Source organism: Lygodium microphyllum, chromosome 6 (assembly GCF_053477565.2).
Source record: "Lygodium microphyllum isolate KBCC chromosome 6, Lygodium_microphyllum_v1.1.10, whole genome shotgun sequence".
Lineage (NCBI taxonomy): Eukaryota > Viridiplantae > Streptophyta > Polypodiopsida > Schizaeales > Lygodiaceae > Lygodium > Lygodium microphyllum.
In genome coordinates, this window is record NC_141140.1 from 74,195,753 (window position 1) to 74,213,162 (window position 17,410).

Consider the following 17,410-nt stretch of genomic DNA (forward strand, 5'->3'; position numbering starts at 1 on the left):
CCACCTCTCCTCGTGGAACTCGATGCTAGAAGGGGAGGTAATGTAATGGTGTCGTGCCGCTAGGCGGACACAGTGTGAAAAACTCTAGAGTGCATTGTCATTAGACTTTCTTATTAATCTAAAGAGTCAATGCCATATTAGTCTTAGTGTCAGTGTTCGAAATGTGGATGGTTCAAAAATACTAGATTTTTGGACAAGTTTAGCCTACTTTAGATATTTTAGATATTATTTCTTGTAAATATCAAAAAGCTATAGATAGCTTTTAGAATAGGATGGCATGTAAAAGAAAGCAAGTGGCTTTCAGTCATTTTTGGGGGATTTTATGCAAAAAGAAGGATTGGCGAAATCGTGTGATGCATGATCATTGTTTACATGCAGCAAACAACACTCCAAACTAGGAGAAGAAGAATGAGTGATCTAGGAGAATTCTGATCACGTGTCATGGTATTTTACCTCCCTTTTGGATCCAACGAAAGCATCACATTGGCGGTCTGAGTAGCAAAGAAGAAGTTATTGTTTTATGCACATTTTTTGTCTACAAGAGATTTATCTTCTCAAGATGCAGAAATAAATCGACAAGCTTCACCTTATGAGTGTTCTTCTACATCTTCTATTTCTTTAAACCCATTTCTCTTCCGTCTACTCCTCTCCCTGAATCTCCCTTCACCCTACTGTCTTTTACCCCCGTGGTAGACTTTTGACCCCAAACACTCCAAGAGTGGTAAACCTGACATGAAGGTCGGCACATCAGGTGTGTAAAGATGGGGGATTTTGCAAGTTCAAGTGGTGGTGATGCTTTACAACAAATGATTGCTTTGTTGTAGCAACAACAACAGCAATAGTTGTTGTTACAACAGTAGATGCAAATTCGACAAGAAGCAGAAAGAATTGATTCCTTAGCTGTGAATGCATTGCAAGCAGTGGGACAGGAACTGAAGCAGTTTAAGGGTCAAAATGTCTCGGCCTTCATCCAGTTATATGAAGAAAAGATGTTGTTTCATGGGGTACCGCAATATACATGGAGTTGATATTTATCCCGTTTGGCCATGCATGCATTGCATAATTTGATTGATGAGTTACATAGAAGAGATGCTGATTGGGCAGCTTTTACGAAAGCTTTGACAGAAGAGTTTTTCTTGGAAGATGCAGGAATGGTAACTAAAAAGAAATTTACAGATTGGATTGAAAATCCCAATAAAGGGTTGGCTGCTACAGCTTTGCTCCATGAATTTGAAAGTCAATATGCACAGTTGAATGTCGATGAGCAGCAATCATTGGAGAGTTAGAAAATTGATTTGTTTCTGAAGGTTGCAGATCCTGTCTTGTAAGAGAAGCTAATTGATTGTTTAGAAGATGCCTCTTCTAAAACAGGACTGAAAACAGATTGGGCTAATATAACAGAGGCAATACATATGTTGGTAAAGAGAGAGCAGATGAAATTAAGATGGGGTATAGGTATCACACCTGTTAGTGCTCAGCAGGGGGCTAAAATTGCATCCAAGGCACCTGTGGCTATGGCAGAACAATCGGCTATACCTATTGGTCTGGCTCTTAAAGGGGATGTTGTGGATGAATTAATCAAAGGCATGTGTGATTTGAGGTTGAATTTGATAGAAATCTATGCAAAGGTCGAAAAGTTGGATGTTAAGGTAGAAGAGAAGGCTTGGGAAACAGTCCAAAGACCATACAGAGAAGGATACAAGAGGAGATGCATTTGGTGTGACAGTTTACAGCAAAGCAAGAGTGTACAGCCTACCATGAAGCAGAAGAAAAAAGGTTAGTCTTTTGGAAAGATGGCAAAATACATGCAACAAAAACTAGTCTTCCAATAGAGCCAAATTTTGGAAATGGTGGCATGCAGAAGAGGTTGGAAGATATGCCTAGAAGGATAGCATTTTTTGCCATAGATGTAGCCACATATGGGTTGAGAATTAAAAGGACTGATGAATCTCGTAAAGGAGGCATGGTTGAAGCAAAATCTCGCGTTTGGATGCAAGCATTAGATTGCATGGAAAAGGGAAAAATAGCAAAGTATGAATTGGCTGATGCAAGTCAGAATATATGAGGGAGAACAGGATGGAGTGCACCAGTGGATTCATTTTAAGCCTATGCTTATTTGGCTGAGGTTCATAATCAAGAAGCTCTTGTGGAAGAAAAGAGAAGAAGACACTGTTGGTCCTTCCTCTTTAGGCCCATCTAAACACATAACACAAAGTAAAATGGAGTAGCGAAAGAGGCTAAAAAAGCCATATTTGACCATGTTATGGAGGATGCATCTCAAGAGAAGAAACAAGAAGGGAAGAAAAGGGGCAAGCAGCCTGGTTACAGGTTATAATCGGATCTTGAGACTACCACAAACCTTAAAAAGGTCTTGGAGGATCACATACTTGGCAATAGAGTGGAATTCACACTTGGCGAAGTTCTTGGAATTGTGAAGTGTGAATTTCATGACACAATCATTGATATGCTGGAATAAAAAAGACAATTTTATGGCGAAGTTTTAAAAGCATTGATGCAGGTTGATAAAGACATAGAGAAACAACTTTAGAGGAAATATGATGATGCATATAATGTTGATTTGGAGCAGGCTGATGTTGAAAATGGGTTAAATGGGAGTATAGACAACAAGCTTATTGGGTAGCATAAGCGTAGAGAGAAGGCTATGTATAATGGGGATGTCCATCAATAAGTATATGAAGAAGAAGATTCTCATTTTATTCCAAGCAGTCATTATTCATGAACGCATTGGGCTCATGCTACAATAGAGACAATTGTTAAAGTGGGAGAAAGAGATATGCCTTGCATAGCTCTCTTGGATCATGGTTCTGAAATCAATGTTATGGCACACAGCTTGTATGAGAATAGGGGTTGGCCGATTGATGTAGATCTGGGACGGCGCATCCGGGCAGCAAACAATTCATCAGGTGATCTTTATGCAGCTTGATCGAATGTATCGGTGACTGTTGGAGATGTTAGGGATGAATAACATTTTTTTGTGCAAGATTCATATAGTTATTTGGTGATTTTGGGATAGCCCTATATTTCGGAATCAAGGCTGGAAACAAAAGCCTTGGATGATGGTTCTTCATATGCTCGGGTTCTGAGTAAAGACAATACAAAGGCGGTATAGTTTCTCACTATTTGTGTGAATCATTCCCACAATCGGGATAGACTGCAAGATAATCCTATGCCACCTAATGCACAAGAGTTTAAGGGCTTTTATATAGCACTGTTGTAAGTGGAGGCTATGGCAGTGCCTTTAGGAAGATAACTATGCCTCCAAGAAAGGGGGAAACTGTGTTTGTGTCTGAATTGCAAGAATGGACAACATGCAGTCTTGGCAATTTTAAGAATATTTCAGCCATGTGCAGGGTTGAAAAGAAATATGTAGAATGGGCTGAAAACAGTGGCTGAAATTTCTGCAGTAATTAATGCTGAAAACTGGGCAGAAAAAGAGGTTATTCATGTTGACACTTTAGAGATGTATGAAGTCATTCGAGAGTTTGCTGAGCATGAATGTTATGAGCTGCAATATGGGCTGCAAAATAGGGTTGAAGAAAGCATGGATACAAAGTACAAAACAATTGCAAAGAAGGCTAAGTCTGTGGCTTTGCCTTAACCACCTGAAAGTGATGGGTTGGCTAAAAAAGTGTCTCAACAGTCTAGTTTGTGGGATCCACATAGATTTACAACTGAAACTTTACAAAAGCTGAAAATTGGTGATACAAGCTTTCTTTTGTCTTTGCAGAAATAGGTTGTTTTTTGCAAATGTTGCAAGCCGTGGGAAAGCCTTTGTGTTTCAGCCAGATGAAATTGGATGTGTTGATCCGACCATAGTTGCACTATGGTAATCTTTATAGTACCTCATGTGCCATGGAATTTAAAGCTTATTCCAGTATCATGAGCATATTTGCCTAAGCTGCTAGAGCTTTTGAATGAGAAGATTAAGATGCAGATTTTGGAGCCCTCTTCAGCTCCATATTCAAATCGGTGGTATATTGTTCCAAAGAAGAATTGTTCTTTGAGGTTTATATAGGATTTTCAACCAATTAATAAAGTCACCATAAGGAATGTTGGATCACGCTCGATAGTGGATGAATTTGCAGAAGCATTTGTAGGCAAGGCAATTTACTCTATGGAAGATTTATATTCGGGATATGATCAGTTCCAACTTGCATTAGAAAGCCGAGATATCACTACCATGAAGACACCACTTGGATTGGTTAGGATGTGTATGCTTCCATACGGAGCAACCAATTCAGTGGGGCATATGATGAATGCTATGCATAAAGTTTTGAGGGAGTATATCCCTCAGTTGACCTTACCCTTTCTTGATTATGTGCCAATCAAAGGATTTGATATCTGTGAGAAGAATGAAGAGTTGAAAGAGCATGGATGTAGAAGATTTGTGGCTGATCATATTGCTGATTGTGACAGGATTTTGAGCCATCTTGAAGATGGGCATTTGACTCTATTAGGTAGGAGAAAAGTCAGTTTTTGGAGTGGAGGAAGTATTAGTTGTTGGGCACATGTGTGGACCATCTAGGAGAAAGCCCTCACCAGTAAAGATTGATGCCAAAAGCACAATGCGAGAGACATGTTAGAATGTATCCAAGGAGAGAAGATTTTTGGGTGCATGTGTCTTTTACTTGATATGGATTTTGCATTTTGCTCATGTGATTGAGAGTTTATATTAACTTTTGAGAAAAGGGCAAAAGTTTTGGTGGGGTAAACATCATATGAAGGCAGTTCAGAAGTTAAAGAGCTTATTGATTTCAGCCCCAACACTAAAGAGAGCAAATTATGAGAATGGGAAGCCTATTATTCTCACTGTGGATACAAGCCCAATTGGCATTGGTTGAGCAGTGGGTCAAGATAATGCTGATGGAAATAGGTATGCCATTATGTTTGGAGCAAAGCTCCTCAATGAACGATAACGGCGGTATTCTCAAGTCAAAAGAGAGCTTTGGGGTGTAGTGACAGCCCTTAAGTGTGATAGGGAGTATTTTATGGGAGCTCATGTAGTGGTAGAGACTGATTGTCTATCTCTATTGGGCATGATAGTAAATTGCTCAACTCTTGATATTGCCATGTTACGGTGGATTGCATATATAAAGTCACTTAACCCTCATTTTCAGCATATTGACAGTAGAGAAAACCTCATGGTGGTTGACATGCTTTCATGATCAAAGTTTGAAGATGAAGAGGAGTTGATGGAAGATGAAGAGGACGATGCGATAGGTGCTGAAAATAACACTTTTTGTTGTTTCTCAACCACTCTAGAACTTTCTAGAGAGTTTAGAAAATAAGTTGTTCTTCCTACTTCAATCACTCTTGTCCTTCACACTTCTATTTTCATTCCAACATAATGTTCCATCCTTTGGTCTTTTTGCCTTGAGTCATAAGTTCCCACCTTGAATAAAGACAATGCCATGACTACCTTGAAGTTAAAACCCACTCTACATTGCTTCTTTGACCACAAGTTGTAATAAGTCATGTAAATCACCAAGCATACAACATGATGTAAGATTGGGTTGTTGGAACTCTAGCCCTTTGATTCTGCCTTGTAATCTCCTTTGTCACTATTCTTGAATGGGAAAACCACTCTCTTAAGCTTCTTATAATTCTCCAAAGTGTATATGTCAACCTAGTGCACACATGACATTGTATAAATGACTTGATATGACTTATGAGACTTTAAAACCTTTGTATATTAAGCTTGTGGTAGAGGAGGATCATCCCGCTTTTTTCGTCGTGATTTTTGAGCAGTTTAAAGACAAGTCAAGGTGCCATGGATGGAGGAGGGAGAGAGGAGTCCAAGCTACCACACAAAGGAGGAGGTCAATCCATGGAACCATAAGCAACATAAGAATACTCTACTTGACATGTAAGTACCTCTCTTTCCATACATTGAAAAAAATGGAAGGCCACTCTTGGTTGTGAGAAATAGGGAAAACGTGTATAAAGAGGAGGGCAGCAGCCCATTCATGGGATTCATGCTCATTGAAGAAGAAAGAAGGAAGCTTTGAACATTGTTTGTGTCTATGTCTATGAAGTAGCAACTCTCTCCTATCAAGTGAGCCTCGTGTTCCACTTCTTGATCTATATTATCAAGGCTTATGGGCTGTCCTTAAAGGCCCAAGCTTGCTCTTTTATGGGTTGAATCTCTATTTTACAAAGCACCTCTTGCACAATTCAAGTGGTGCATGTATTTGTGAAGAAGAAGAGAAGGGCAATGTCTGAGAACATGCTCTACTTTCACTTGTAATTGCTGCTCAGCCCTAAAATAGGAATGGGCTGAAGCTTTATTTGTGATCCTCTTCTTTTATATTGGTAAAACTTGGGTTGTTCTTGGTTCTTATGAGTGACTACAAGCTATACTCTTTGTAAAAAGTTTCAAGGACATCTTTTGGCACTGTTATGAGATAGTTTTTGTCTCTTTTTCTCAGCCTAAAACAGGGTTTTCCATTGGCTAAAGCTTTTATTTAGATGCTTTATTCGTGTTGATCAAAGTCATGAATCTCATGATCTTTTCATGAAAAACTAGCAACAGTGATGCTAGTTTACTAAGATTGGGCTCTACTTCAACTTCAACAACTCCATTGATGGAGCCTGTTCCACCTCCAAAAACCCCTATCTCTTTGATTAATCAACCAACTCTTTCTTCTTCTATTCCTTCTGTTCCACCTCTTAAAAATGATGTCATAGATGAACTCATTAAAAGCATGCGAGATCTTCATTTGAATCTTACAGAAATTAGTTCCAAAGTAGAGAAGCTGGATGTCAAAGTTGAAGAACGAGGATGATCATCAACTCAAAGACCCATGAGAGAAGGCTATAAGAGGTGTTGTATTTGGTGTGACAGCCAACAACATGACAAGAGGGAGTGTACTGCCTTCCGTGAGGCTGAAGCACAAAAGCTCGTCTTTTGGAAAGATGGAAAATTTCATGCAGCTGAAACTGGTCTTCCATTGGAGCCAAATTTTGGCAAGGGTGGAATGAATAAAAGATTAGAAGATTCAGTTGTAAAGAATTCCTACGCAGTAATTGATGCAGCTACCTATGGGCTGCAAATTGAGCCAACTAAATCTAATTTGAAAGCATGTAAAGCTTATGTGCAATCTAAAGTATGGATGCAGGCATTAGATCAAATGGAACGCAACAAAGCAACCAAAGATGATTTGACTAACACCAGTTGATGCATTCAAGAAATAATTGGTTGGGAAGAACTCGGAGATTCTTTTTCCACCTTTGCACATTTGGCTGAAGTCAATCATAAAGAAGTCTTGGTTGAAGAAAAGAGAAGAAGAGAAGATGAACTTGGCCCTTCCCCTTCTTGCCCTCCAAAATGGGTAACTAGAAGAACGCTTGAACAACCAAAGCATGCTGAAAATACAACCCCAGATCAAGAGATGAAAGATGCACCACAAACTAAGAAGGTCGAAGGAAAGAAGAAAGGCAAGCAGCCAGGCTACAAATTGCAGTCTGACATAGAATCTGTAACCAATCTCAAACGAGTCCTAGAAGAATGAATTCTAGGAAGTAAAATTGAGTTTACCTTAGGCAAAATTCTTGGAATTACCAAACGTGAATTTCATGATGTAATTATTAATGTAATCAAAAGAAAAAGACAATATGTTGGTGAATATGCTAAAGAAACAGTGCATGCTTTTTTGCAAGCTCTTCGAGTATTTGTGCAAGATGAAGAGAAGTTGAATGCACAAGGAAATCAACTTGAAGTAGTTAAAGAATTAATTGCAACAATTGAAGCTGAAGATAAAGAAAGCATGGAAGTAAAATTTGAAGAAGTAAAGGCTGAAAATGTGATGGTTAGCTGATCCAAACCAATTGGGCAATCTGTCTCTCAAAAAGAAGGTCGTCTACAGCACATGCATGATGAGGAAGAAGCTTGATTCATTCCAAGCAGTCAGTACTCCTATATGCATTGGGCAAGGGCAACAACAGAGATAGTCGTCAAAATTGAAGAAAAAGAAACAGCATGTATTGCACTCTTAGACCATGGATTTGAGATAAACGTCATGGCTAGGAGTCTCTATCAAAATGGTGGATGGCCCATAGATGTTGATCCAAGCTAGCGAATGAGAGTTGCAAACAATTCTTCTAGAGAGTTATATGCTGCATGTCTTAATGTGCAGGTAACTATTGGAGACATAAAAGAAAATTTTCACTTCTTTCTTCAAGACTCTTATAGTTACCCTATCATTCTTGGGCAACCTTACATTTTTGAAACCCGCTTGGAAACAAAAGCTCTTGATGATGGTTCTTCCTATGCTTGAATCAGAAGCAAGGATAATGAACGAGTTGTCCAATTTCTTACTGTGTGTGTTAATCATCATTGAAACAGAGATCGATTGCGAGATTATCATGTGCCTCCTAATGCCCAAGAATTCAAGGGTTTTTGGGTTGCACTACTATAAAAGGAGGCTATGGCAGTGCTTCATGTAAAAAAAATTATGCTTCCTCATACTACAAAAGCTGTGTCTCTAGCAAATCTACATGTATGTATAGCCAAAAGTATGGGTTGTTAGTTATAAGTCTCTTTTAGCCATGACTAAAGCTGAAAGAAAATATTTATGTCATGTAAAAAGGGAGCTGAAAACTAATGACATGATGGATAAAAATAAAGATATCTCAGGCATCTTTTTTGGGCTGATTACTACTGACACATTGGCTGAAATATATGCAGCTGTTCATGTAGAAAATCAGGCTGAAAATCAGTCCATAGAGGTATGTATATTGGATTTTTATCAAACAATTCAAGAATTTGTTGAACACGAAGATATTGGTTTTCTCAACAAGGCTAAAGCACAAGTGGAGACAAAATACAAGACGGTGGATAAGAAAGTCAAGCCTGTGGCAGTCCCATTGCCTCCTAAAAGTGAAGGACTAGCTGATAGGGCAACAAATCAGCCAAGTCTTCGTGATCCTACCAACATTGGTCACAAGTTTACATCGGAAAGTATGAAAGAGCTCAAAATAGGTGATAATTCTTTTCTTTTATCAGCTAAAAAACACTCTTTTATGCAAATGCTAATGAAACATGGTAAAGCTTTTGCATTTCAGCCAAGTGAAATAGGCTGTGTGGATCCAAATATTGTGGCTCCTATGGTCATTTTTACAGTTCCACATGTGCCTTGGAACCAAGCCTATTCCTATTCCAAGGGCGCATTTGCCCAAATTACTAGAACTTCTGAATAAAAAGATCAGAATGAAGATTTTAGAACATTCTTCAGCACCTTACTCAAATCGATGGTTTACTGTGCCCAATAAAAATGAATCTTTATGATTCATTCAAGATCTATAGCTTGTTAATCGAGTCACAATCTGAAATGTTGGTTCGGGTCCAATTATTGACGAGTTTGTTGAAGCTTTTGCAGGTAGAGCAATTTATTCTATGGGCAACCTATATTCAGGATATGACCAATTTCAGCTTTCATTAGAGAGCTGAGACATTACCACAATGAAGACACCTCTTGGATTGGTCCGCATGTGTACTCTACCACAAGGTGCAACAAATTCTGTGGCCTATATGATGAACACCATGCACAAAGTCTTAAGGGAATTTATTCCATAGCTTACTCTTCCTTTTCTTGATGATGTACCTATCAAGGGATGTGAATTCCATGAAAGGAATGAGGAGCTTGACGAACATGGCTGCAAGACATTTGTAGTTAACCATATTCATGATTGTGACAGGATTTTGACAAGGCTAGAAGAGGTTCATCTTACCCTTTCTGGAGCTAAATCAATTTTTGAAGTTGAAGAATTCCTAGGATTGGACATCTGTATGGTCCCTATGGACATAAACCTTCACCAATCAAGATAGATGCCATCAATAGAATGCAAGAAAAATGCACAAATATTTCAAAGGTGAGAAGATTTCTTGGCGCATGTGTATTCTATCTCATATGGATACCACATTTTGCTCATGTAGCTAAAAATCTTTATCCATTATTAAGAAAAGGCCAAAGATTCTTTTGGGGTAAAGAGCATACTCTCACTATACACAAATTAAAGAAGCTGTTAACTTCAGCCCCCACTCTCAAAAGGGCTGATTATTCAAATGGACAAACCATCATCCTTACTGTGGATACAAGTCCCATTGGGATAGGATGGGCTGTTGGCCAAGAAGATCTTGAAGGTAACATATATGCAATTCGTTTTGAAGCAAAGTTTCTCAATGAACGTCAAAGAAGATATGCACAAGTAAAAAGAGAATTGTGGGGAGTTGTAACAGCATTAAAGTGTGATCGTGAATACTTTATAGGTTCTCCTGTAGTGGTAGAAACTGATTGTCTTCCACTCTTGGGCATGATTGCCAAACTGCTCTATAACCGACATTGCTATGCTAAGATGAATTGCATATATTAAATCTCTCAACCCCAGATTAAAGCATATTGCAAGAAAGGAGAATCTAGTTACTGACATGTTGTCATGCGCAAGTTATGACAATGACGAGGAGCTGATGGAAGATGATGAAGTTGAAGAGTCTATACTTGCTGAATTTCATTCCATGACTACTGATAATACATTTTCAGCTACTGCTGTATATGCAAAACCAAAGCTGAAAACAAAAAGTGTCACTGATCTTTTTAATGGTATAGCATTAAGTACATCAAGAATAGAAAAATGTACTGTTGTAAATCAAAAAACAACAGCAAATATTAAAGATTTGCATATGGAAGAAGGGTGGTTAACTAGAAGCCAGCATGCTCATTGCATTACTCAAGTTCTAGCTTATTTCCTTGAAGGAGATTGGCCAATATTTGAGCACAATGAAGAAGAAGGAGACTTGGACTGATGAGGAGTTCAAGCATATTAAGAGGAAAGCTTATGGATTTTTTCTTAAAGACGGGCATCTATGGAAGCACACAAAGAAGAAAAAAGGAGCACTTGTCTGAGTTTTAGGTAATAAAAGATTGCAACAATAGGTAATGAAGGAATTTCATGAAAGTTTGTGGGATGGCCATAGAGGCATATGGGAAATCTTTATTGAAGTCAAAGAAAAATACTGGTGGTAGAACATGTATTGAGACATAGAGCATTTTGTTGAAACTTGTTATGTGTGCTAGATGTACTCTATGGTTAAGCATCGAGATGGGTTACAATCGACTTATCCCTTGTCTATACATTATCGATGGGTTATTGATCTTGTAACCATGCCTACAAGGATATGGAATATATGGTATTTAGTGCTTGCAAGAGAGGATCTAACCAATCAAGTTGAAGGTAAAGCTTTAACAACCAAGACCACTCAAGCTGTTTGTCGCTTTTTGCTTGAATAAGTATTTTGTAGATATAGCTATGTCGACAAAGTAACCGCAGATAGAGGAGAGTTGGATGCCGATAAGGCACACAACTTCTTTACTCAATTGGGTATTAAGTTGAATTTGACATCAACCTACAATCCTGAAGGCAATGGAAAAAGTGAGAGAGCGCATCAGCCTATTCTCAAAGTTCTAGAAAAGTATTGTAGAGGAAAGATCAAAGAATGGCCTAAAATGTTGCCTTTCGCATTATGGGCTGACTGGACTACTCACAATACCATAACTAGCTATATGCCAGCTGAGCTTATGCATGGGCAGCAACCAATCATGCCAATTGAAGAATCTATTCTCACATGGAGTCTTCTACCTTGAGAGGAAGGCATCAGTAGAGAAGAGTTGCTAACTTTGCGCATATGGTAGCTAGAAACAAGGGGGCCTGAATATGTTCAAGTAGCTATTGAGAAGCTAAATACAGTAAGACTAAAGAACAAAAGAAGATTTGATAGGCAACATCAACTTCGGCCAAGAGCTATCCAAGAAAATGACCGAGTGCTTGTCTATGACAACAATAGCCTAGACAATCAATACAGTGCTTCTAGGAAGATTGGTTTGGTCCGTATGTGGTAAAGGTTGTTCATGACAATGCCACATATTTATTGGCTGAATTGGATTGGACAAGCATGAAGATACCCATAGCTGGAAAAATAATCAAGCTCTTCAAATGAAGAGAAAGTTCAACATATGAGTTAGAAGACTTGGATATAATCCAAGAGCATGAAGACGTAGAAGAAGAAGAAGGATTACAAGAAGTAGCCCATTCATGGGATTAATGCTCATTCAAGAAGAAAGAAGGAAGCTTTGAACATTGTTTGTGTCTATGTCTATGAAGTAACAACTCTCTCCTATCATGATACAATTCCAATCTCCTTGAGGGGGGTTCTCCCCACACTAATATAGCCCTTCTCTTCCATGCTTTGATTTTGGAACATGGGAACTTATTCATCATATAATTCTACACCAAAGGCCTCGATAGTGGAAGCCACACTTTCTCAACTAGACCCACAAATGCGTCCCACTTCAATCATCATGGATTCAATTATATTGGTTGACTTGAGGTGGATAGAAGAGGGCTGGTAATATTTCATCTTCTATATGACCTATTTCATCTAGTCACTCTCCTCATTAGTTAGGCTAAATCTTTTTTAGGCTTTATCATGACTCAACCTCTCCAAAATCTTAGAATACCACAAATCAACCTAAAGCTTTATGCCCTTAACATGAATAGCTTTGGAGAGGTTAGGTTGTGTTGATGCATGGATGAATTCTCCTTGAATGCACCAATGAAAAGACAAATCACTTGGTGAAGAAAAGCATCACCTCTTCATTTAAGAATGCTTATTTTCTGGTCCCATCGCACTAACCCATCTAGACATGGGATATGACTTGTTCCATTTCAAAATCTTGCATACAAGGAGAGGCAAGTCTATAAAGCAAAACATCAAACCATGGGCCAAGTCATTTCATATGCCACACTCAAGGGTTTGGTAGTGAGTATCCAATGCTTGATTATATTAGTCCAAGGCTAATCACATTAGATCCTACTAAGTTGGGCAAAAATTAGCATCTTGGCCTTGTCTCAAAGTTTCTCAATCCCCAAATCTTGCCTTTGTTAGATCAATTGTAATAAGTTCCCATGACATATATTTCCACTTAGTCCTCTCTTTAGTTCTCCGAAGAAAATATCTAAAGATCTTCTCCAAAGATAGTTAAGGTATATTGCTAAACTTAAAGAGTGTGATAAAAATACCTATAATTGCAACAAACATGGTTTTTGAGGATTGCTCTTTTGCTATCAAATGTGAGGGGTGTATTAGTACATTTTTCCACTTTTAATGAAATTTTGGAACTCATCCATTCAAATATTTTTTAGCTACTAATGCCAACTCCCAAGCATGCTACTAAGTATTTTAAAGTCCCCCCATACTGATAGATTTAAATACTAGCTAGAGTAGAAATTCCAAAAGAGTGTCAAATCTTAGGAATAAATGTTCCTTTTTGGTTAGTGGAGAATTGAACATGATATCTCTAGAAAACTAAAAAGTACAAAGTATAGAAGAGAAAGCCTTAAGAAACTTTGGGCTTAATTCTCTCCTACTTGCCTTTCCCTTTGCTCGATTTAATGGGGTCTCTTTCTCCTTATCCATCTTAGGTTCCTTACTTTGGGGACTAGTATGCTTAGATACATTGTTGTTTTCAGTAGCTAGTTGTCCAAATGTCTTTTTTCTCTTGCTCTTTATCATTCTTGGCAGTTTGTTTCACCAATTCATTCCTCTTCTCACAAATATCTTTCTCCTTACTTGCCAAAACCTCTACCTTACTTTCATGTCCAAACCTTTGTGGGAAATCCTAAGAAAAATACCCTCCTTCCTTGGGGGGTGCACCTATAAGAAATCATCTATATAACGTGCATTAAAAGGGTATTAAGAAATACCCTTTCTTTACATGTTATAAGGCAATAAACTTACCCATTTTACTTTACTAAACTTACACATTTTTTCAAACTGTAATTAAAAACCCCTTTTGTAAATATAATCCTATAATTTTTACTCAATAAAACACCCTTTCTTTTGAACTCACATGGTATCTTACATATTCTATAAGGTGCATTCCCTCGAGCCTCCTTCACTATAGATGAAGCATGAGCAAAGCAAAACAAAAAACTCACTCCTCTCATCTTGGTTAGCTTTGCTCCTTACCATTATCTAGAATTGAATCATACATTCAAAATGATGAATTTTAAAAGTTATGTTCAAGGTACCCTTTGCATCTTGGCTAGAATTTATTACTTCCAGGGTACATGTTGCATCTTGTCCAAAAGATGTTCATGTCTTGCATTTTAGCCAAAATGATAATCATATGTCTTTGTCAAACCTATGCTTGAGACAATAAATTATGTGAAAGCATGGTGCTTAAACCATATTTTGGATGGTTTGGGAATTTCATTAAAAAAGCAGAAACTTTTTAGTAGACATCATAGATTAATCAACACCCATCTATAGTTTCCATGTTTCTTAGCTTGTTTAAACAAATTAAACAAAGCTCTACATTTTGAGTCCTCTGGCCTAATTTCATTCTCATTACAAAACTTCATTATTGGAAGCTTTTAGATCCATTTATTCTTCAATCCATACTTTTGGTAATCGGCTCTTCTAAATCCATGTTGAATCTTTCCTTCGAGTTCACATTTTGATAACATCACCTTGTTTTCTCAGGATCACACACACACACACACACACACACACACACACACACACACACACACACACACACACACACACACACACACACACACACACACACACACACACACACACACACACACACACACACACACACACACACACACACACACACACACACACACACACACACACACACACACACACACACACACACACACACACACACACACACACACACACACACACACACACACACACACACACACACACACACACACACACACACACACACACACACACACGTGCATGCATATATACACTCACGCACACATGCACGTGCATGGCCACACACACACACACACACACACACACACACACACACACACACACACACACACACACACACACACACACACACACACACACACACACACACACACACAAACGTGTCTACATTTTTAAGATGGCCCTATATGGGAGCTTAAAGAGAGAGTGTGAGAGAAGCAAAATGCAAATAAACATTATATTGAAATATGTCAATTCTCACCTATCACTCACTCATGTTTTGACTATTTTTCATTAACATGCAAGGTTTTCAACTCGTTGGTAACGACCTTAGTTGGCAACTATCAACCTCTATAGGCCTCCTTGATCTCCAAATGTTTGTTCTTCCTAAGAAGATTTTATGCATCCATCGCAATTTCTCAACAATGTTTTGGAGACTTCTATGAGCAAGTTAGTTGGCTAAAACTCAAGAATAGGATATTGGTATACTTTGGGTCATTTGATATGTGTTATTGTTTGATTGTGCTATTTATTGAGCACTATATGTCAAAATATTTCTTTAAATTTCCTATCTTGCTAAAATAGCTTTGTTTTAGGATTTTTAGATCTTATACTATTGATAATAACTTTTTTCTTATGCACCTCCACCTTGCCTTATACTTGCATGATTAAAAGATGGCTATAGATCATTGCATTTTCCTTGCAAACTCCAAGATCATTTGTTGCTTTCTTTTTCTCATTTTACAAGTAAACTCCTTAGTATATTCAATAAGAAAATGTGTTTGGTGTTTAGTTTCCCTTGATTTAATCATATTCTCTTTCTTTAGTGGGTTTGAAATTAACAATATGAAATCAAATAAATGGATTACTCTTCCTTAATGGTATTCTAAAACCTATAAACACAATCCTCACATGTTAGATTTCTTCTCACCAAGTTTTCCATGTTTTTTTAAAAAGACCCATGGTGCTCCGTTTATCAAATCATGGAACCAAATTACTTGTTTTCATTCTTCATTGGTAAACTCTTATTATCATATATTTGGTTGTATGTTCATTATATAGTGTTGATACTTTGGAGCACAATCTCCCTTGCACTTGGTGCAATTGTGACATTATCACCTTGTTAACCTAACAATGAAGACACACTTATACAAAAGTTATCACCTTCTTAAAGTGAACAAGCTTTTTTGGTTGCTCCTTAAGTTGATACAAGTAACTTCATCTTAAGGGGTAGGCATGAGCCTTGGTTTTCTAGAAACTCATTGATCCTAGTTAAAGAGTATTGTCCTTGGGAATAGCAAGAAAGGACGAAGGTGCTAGTAAGTGACCTAGTTGTAAGCAAACTTATGCCAATCTTACAAAAAGCCCAGTAGCAATGTGCAATAATCAAAGTGCAAAACATGCATTCAAAGTAACTACAAGTATTCTCCTTGGGAATGGCAAGATAGGACATATGTGCCATTAAGTGACCTAGGAGCCTTATGTCAACTTTCTAGGTATTGAAAACTTGTGAAACGAAAAGGCCATCAACAAATGTGCAATAATCACCGTGCAAAACATGCATGCAAAGTGGCCACCTTTTGTGTCCCAAGATTGAACATAGAACTAAAAGGTTTCATGTGGGGTTTTAGGATACCTTTATTAGACATGCTATCAATACAAAAAGGCAAAGTCACCTCTACCTCATAACTTTTCTATTCAAGCTCAAAAGGAATGCAATGCTCAATAAAGGAATGAACTTCCATGATGTATTGCTTGGTAAGTAGTGTTTTGGATAAGTAGGGGTGTTTGTTAATAGTTTCTTTGAAAATAAATTGAACTTGTTAAGGGCTAATGAAAATATTATAAGTGATAGTGATGGGAAACCAACCATGCTTCAAAATTTGGAATGCTACAAGTATAATATGGATTAGAAAATCTTACATTTTCATAGATGGAGATGAAGAGTGTTGTCACACCAACTCTTAGGTTGGCTTTATGCCCATCCCTTTACAAAGTGGTCCCTTATTTTCATAGTAGCCTAATTTCATATTGTAGAACCTAGACTCATTGGTTCATTTTTTGCCTATTTTGTATGTAATGACACCTTTCAAAAGGAAGTAAGTGGAGGTTGACTAGAATAGAACAAAGAGAGATCCCATGAGATTCAAAGGTTGATCTTTATTTTGACATAGTAGACGTCTTTCACACAAAGTGGAAATATGCCTTTGAAGAAGATGAATTCAAATTGTCATCTCAAATGTTTTGCCAGATATCTCAAATGACGTTGTCTCTTCATTTTCGCACACTACTTTTTCCTATTTTGATTAGTTGGGTTGTATTTTAGAAGGAGATTTGGACTTGCAAATTATTAGTCTCATAACTCACCTTTAGTTACAACTCAACTTTCGTGTCGATTATTAGTCTCATAACCTAATTACAACTCACTTTTAGTGTCAATGCTATGCTAAATAATGCTTGAAAGCAAGCCACATGTGATATTCATTCATGATGTGGGTTGGTTTGAAAAGCTATTCACCCATATGTGAATGAACCATTTCCAATAAATGTTTGAAAGATGAGATTGGTAGTAAATTTTAGCCTTGTCCTTTTGTG